The sequence below is a fragment of the Rousettus aegyptiacus genome, unplaced genomic scaffold, assembly GCF_014176215.1.
Source record: "Rousettus aegyptiacus isolate mRouAeg1 unplaced genomic scaffold, mRouAeg1.p scaffold_m13_p_5, whole genome shotgun sequence".
NCBI classification, from domain to species: Eukaryota; Metazoa; Chordata; class Mammalia; order Chiroptera; family Pteropodidae; genus Rousettus; species Rousettus aegyptiacus.
In genome coordinates this window covers 28,488,031-28,494,107 of record NW_023416308.1, presented here as the reverse complement: position 1 = coordinate 28,494,107, position 6,077 = coordinate 28,488,031, and the positions used below count along the sequence as shown (strand labels likewise).

Genomic DNA, 6,077 nt, shown 5'->3' with positions numbered 1-6,077 from the left:
GTAGATGTGAAAGAAGAAAGAAAGATGAGAGAGTAGATCAAGAGAGAGAAGAAAGAAAGAAAAGAACGACACGACAGATGAAGGCCGGCCGGAATGTCAGGACGTCCTGCCTGCCTTCCTCCCCCCCAGCATCCACACTCCCAAAAGAAAGAAAGAAAGAAAGAAAGAAAGAAAGAAAGAAAGTCTTCATCCTTTCAGAGAATTTCTGCTTTGGCTTTTGACAAAGATATCAGTCTTCCTATCCCCACCTTCACCACTGGTTTATCCCTTATTAATTTCTTCCCCAAAGACATGAATTCTTAAACCCCAAATTCTCTGAAGCCCTGTAATTATGAAGTTTCAGGTGCCTTATTCCCCTCCACCAGAACCCAGTCTGAGACAAATAAGTGTTAACATTTTCCTTTTATCTTATGACGGATTTTTTTAGTTTATCCTTTCACTAATAGAATAAACCAGTGAGTATCCTGCATTACATGAGTCTCTGTTCAACTCCTCACCTTTGGAAAAGTGTCAAAGGTCCTGTTTCTTGAACCAGTATGGGCATTTCAACTGAAGCTCCATGGTTACTGAGATGATACCTTGTGTTTTTCTACCCTCTATACCTGACTCTCGCCCCATAGCCCAGGCCATGTCAGTTTATACTTTCCAATCTTGTTTTACAATATTCTTTGCTGGAGATTTCTCTAATTCTATGCAAGCTCAGCTATGTATTTAAAAGGATGTTTGCTATACTTTGTTGAGAGTTTCCCTTTAATAGCCCCAACTCTATTGTAATTAATTAATTAATCACATAATTTTTATTCGGTGTTTATGTTACCCACTGTTTCAGAAGCTCCATCAGGGCAAAGATCATGTCCATTTTGCTTAGCAGTAAACCTCCAGGACCCCACACAGTGTCTGACACATAATAGGTAATAAATAAATGTTTGTGGAATGGATGGAGTTGTTATGAGATTTAGAAATTAATAGGTACACAATTGGCACATAATTGCTAGAAGACATTTGTTCACGGTGTCTTTCTTCTCCATTTATAGGAATTCTCACTTCTGAAAATAATAAAAGAAAACTTGTCATGAACCAACAATTTCTCTACCACTCTTATAAGCCAGTTTGATTTGGAAAAGCACCTGATATGAAGGTTTAAAGGCTATTCCTCACACTTGGATCCTCATATTTTTTTTTGAAATGTGTTGATGGGAGGGTGTGGATGGAAACCAGAGATGGGCATTTAACTCTGCTGGACTCGCCCCTTTGACCTATATCCCAACATCTTTTTTTCTGGTCTTTCTCTTCTCCAATTTGGTGCATTAGCCAGCACCCCTGTGGGCTTTTATTAGACTAGCACAGAACTAAGTGTAAAAAGACCCAAGCTGTAGTCCAAGTTCTGCCACCAATAAGCTATGTGATCTTATGTAGTCCACTTAACATTCTTTTCTTTACTTTCTAATAAGAGAAATTTTGGTTCCATTGAAAGATCTTCCCTATACTATAAAATTTCTTACCTGTCAGACTATCTTGAACATTTCATCGCTAGCAATCAGCATGTTTTCTTTCTCCAGTCTTTTTATTTTTCAACCTTTTGTTTATCACTGTGTCAGTTACCTCTCTCCTACCCATCCCCACCTTCACCACTGGATTATCCTTTATTATAGCAAGTAAGCTACTTGAAGGTGGAGTAATATCTGTACAGAATCTGCAGATTATAAATGATTATCACTATTATAATAATTATTATACCTTTATTTTTATCCTGATCCTTTGGCTCAAATTAGTCCTGCTCCACCCTCTTGAGTTGACAAGTAAATAATTGCTTGGATTCTCTTAATAGAAGGATTTGTATTTCCCAAGTGTCTCACACTCCGGTGACACCTTGTCAATATCCTCCCTCAGTTACAAAGGAGATGACAGGGGCACAGATGAAGGAAGAGTTTCTTTCTTTAGTAACTCCCCCCTGTCAGTCTGATTATGATGAGAAGTAATGAATGGCCTGGAAAGAGTATTTTACTAGGTTTTTGTGGGTTTAGCATTGATTGTACTAGAATATTTTTGGTGTCTTTGGGCCAGTCATTTTATTTCTCAATGCCTCATTGTCCTCATCTGTTATAAGAAAGGATTAGACCAGATGATTGGTAAGCATGGATTTTAGAGTCATGCAGGCTGCAGTTCAAATCAGAGCTCTGTTACTTTAGCAGTTGTATAACTTTGGGATCATTAACCTCTCTGAGGCACAGTTTTGTCAATTTCCTAGCTATTCAGCCTAGATTAACACTTAGGCTAAATATTTAAATTTTAATTCACTCTGTTTCATTTCCTGTGCCAACTAACTCAGTTGTCTCCCATTCTCAATCACCATTCTTCCTTTGCATCTTCTCCATCCAGAGGCAATCCTCATTCTTCACATTCCAAATGTCTCTGCTTCCAAAAGATGAAGCCCAGTGTATCAAAGTGTTTTTTGTCTTTATTGTGTAGCAGTCTTGACTAAAAGACTCCAAAAAAAGAATCTTCTAATTTCAAGGCCTCTTATTTCTTAGTGCCTAAAATGGTGACTGGGTGGAGGCAAAGGAATGTGGAGCATAATGTGATATAGAAAAACTATATTGATGGGATAAAGAATGACTTGGATAGCAGTCAAAAAACAATTATTGTCCTACCTTTCCCCTTGATAACTCAAGTCCTGAAATACCACTTTTCATGCAGTTCTTAATCACTTCATGTCAAAGTATTCCTGGTAATGGCTAACCTCGACCATGGTTGCCTCATCTTATTCAGAGCCCAGAAGGCCTATTTCGTTTCACGGGAGGTTGTTACAAAGAGCCATTGAGAAAAGGAAATCTAATAGGTGAGACCTTGAACATGATGGATTCCTCCTGACTTCCGTTTTTGGTTATAGACCAAAGGTCATGCATAAATCCCACTTTTTAGGGTTAAGAGATTACCTTTAGAAAAAGAAAGAAAAATAGATATTGTTAATTAATTTTTATTTGAAGCCTCCACCCCTTTCCTGCTCTCTAGTCCTCTTTTGTCTGGTCCTAAGGAAAACCTATGGAAGAGGCCCAGCCTATCAGCTGAGTTGGCTCCTTCACAATTGGAAACTGACTGTGGCCACTGTGAGCCACCTTGCACCAGACACTCCTTTTCCCTTCCAACTCTTACACAACAGCCAAGCAGGCAAATGGGGACTACAGCTTATGCTTTTTTTCTGGGCTCCCAGGCTTCTCAAAGAATCCCTTTGTTAGTTAGTGTCAACCTCTCCCCAAAGGTCTATAATGGAAGCCAGGGAGACTGAGATCACGTATGGGGAGGATGTTTCCCTGAGGGGTGCCAGATATATGGGAACCTGCTGGTGGCCTTGGGTTAATGTTGGCATCTATGTGTTTTTCAGGGTAAGACTGGTCTAACATTTTTAAAGTCCTTTATAAGACTCACCTTCTGAAAGAAGCTCTCATAATTATTCCTATTCATGTTCTGATCATGTCTTCATTGAGCATTCTCTCAGGCTGGCATACATTTAATGCTTCTCTTCCTGAGGCATTTCATAAACCATTGAAAGTACAAACAAAAAAAAAACTGGCAAATGTTTGAGTCAAAGACAAATTCAAACAATGATTCAATCAAAATCATGTGTTCTTTCTACTATACCAAGTATTCTTGTTCACACAATACTCTGGAATCAATTTCTTTAGTTTCAGGTGCCCCGTGGAGAGGTCAAGTCCATTTTCAAGCCTTATACTGATCCCTTGCAATGCTCAGGATGAAAAACACTCATCCTGGGCATTGCAAGGGATCAGTATAAGGCCTAAATTCAAGTAAATATAGTGGACTTTGTCTTTTTTGGAAGCCTGCAATATTTTAGAAGCATCTACAGAGAGGTCTTCACTGCTCCAGGCCATAATATTCCCCTCTTCAAAGCAAGTACTGTCAAGAACTTCTGACATAGTGACATTCAGATTAGAATAAAAAACAACCAGCCCTAAGAAAGGAAATAGGACATGAAACCCACAGAGCTTGTACTATGTTCTCCATTACTTATAAGTTCTCACTGTCAAGAGGCAGCTAGAGTAGACAGGGCTGCACAGAGGAGTGTTTCAGAGCATAAATTTTGAAATCAGATGGCCCAAGGGGGTTCAAATGCTGGTACTGTCCTTTATTCATTGAGTTTACTTATTCAAAGTTTACTTACCTTTCTCTAAACTATATATCTTCATCCATAAAGTGAGATTTACAATAGCTACCTAAGGAAGCTATCATAAGGATTAAACGAAGTAATATAACTATAAAGAACTTAGCACATGGTACTTCTTCAACTTCCAGTAGCTGGTATAATGAAAGCATTCTGCACTGAACAGGATTAAGTCGAATTCTGTCTCTTGGCTCTGTGAACTTGAGCAAGTCACTTAACCTCTTCAGATCTTAGTTTCCTCTTCCTTAGTGAGGGTTTGGACTGAAGAGATCCAGGTTCCTTCCCAACTATAAATTTCTTTAGTTTTGTGTGCCCACCTGACTCACCTCTATGTCTGACTCCCAATGACTTATAAGCCTCTCAAGGGCAGGGACTATTTTGCTTATAACCCTTGAGCCAAAGACAAAACCAAAACTTAGTGGATATTTTTTTCCAGTAGGGAAAAACCTTAGTTTTGGAGCTGGGATTATCTTTCTTGGCACCTTGATGACCCACAGTGTAAGCTTGGATCAGCCAAGCCAACTTCATCCATTGCCCTGACCTTAGATGCCACAGACATTCTGGAAAGTTTAAATCATCAAACATGCTACAGAAAAGCTGACTGAGAGCTGGTGATTTAATATCTGGCAGTCCCATTCTCATCTAACTGGGTTTGAACCCAAACAGAATGAAGGAACAACAGTCCATATTATGCTTAAGAGCATGAAGCTCCGCTACCTCCTTCCTTTTCTTTCCAGATAGAACTAAGTATGACAAGTCTTTAAACTAGGTTACTTTACCATCTGGGTGGCACAAAATAGCTAAATACTCATCCTATGCTTTCATCTCAGTTCTTTTATTTATTAGTTTTCAGGTTTCACCATTTTAATCAGCTCTGTGAAGGACACCCTAAACATTATATGAGACACAATAGAATATTTTCCTTCCGGTATTAAACAAAAATGACACGCACATATTTTTATGAAATTTCTTTATACTCAGGATGGTGATCTTCAGTAAAAAACAAAACAAACAAACAAACAAACAAAAAACACCTCTAAGTCATGTTGCTTTCTTTTAGTTACATTTGAAAATCGTTTCCTAACCATGACAAACCATGGGTTCTTGAAATGCCCCAGAGATACATATTGTTTCTGAAAAAAATCAGTCTGGCCAAACTAAAAACTAGTACAAAGGAAAAATATCCAGACTCTATAAAAATCCCAGAATTTATCTTTAATGGGAGGAAAGAATTTAAAAATACCTAAAGCTTTCTAAAAGTTCTTTAACAGCCACCTTAAGAATTCACTTCAAAAATAGACATCATTGTATTAAGACAGATGTTTCAGTGCAGTCTTCAAAATTTTTATAAACACAGCCATTTGGAAAGACAATTCTGGATCAGTAGTTTTATTCCTTGTTTATATACATTAGGTGTGCACGCTTCATCTCAGTTGTCATAATTGTCTCTGCAATTTTCTCCTGATTAGTGGTCATAACCACCTTGGCTTCTGCTGCCATAGTCTCTGGACCATTCATATTCCTATCCATGTCCTCCATGTCAACTGTCATACTTGCCACTTTCATATCCTGGTCACTACCAACTCTAGAGTAGCTGAAATCCTGCCCATGGGCACTAAAGTCATGTCCTTTGGTTCTCCAAGCTAATTTTCCCACATGGCCTACATGAATCTGGCAACCATCTAGAGATTCTACATTCCTGACTCATGGCATCTGAGACATAGTCTAGATTGGTGAAGGTGATGATGCCAAAACCCCAGGATCACTGAGTCTCCCAGTCCTTGATAACGACCACCTCAGAAATAGGCCTGAAGCTTCTGAAGTGATCTCCCAGAGTCTGTTCATCGATGTTAAAGTTGAGCCCACCAATGAAGACCTACCCTTATTCAGAGGACAT

The 6,077-nt window shown here is 38.7% G+C and overlaps 1 pseudogene; it reads right to left on the bottom strand.

The window, feature by feature from the left end:
* Positions 1 to 5,609: 5,609 nt before the first annotated feature.
* Positions 5,610 to 6,077, bottom strand: LOC107500579 (annotated as a pseudogene).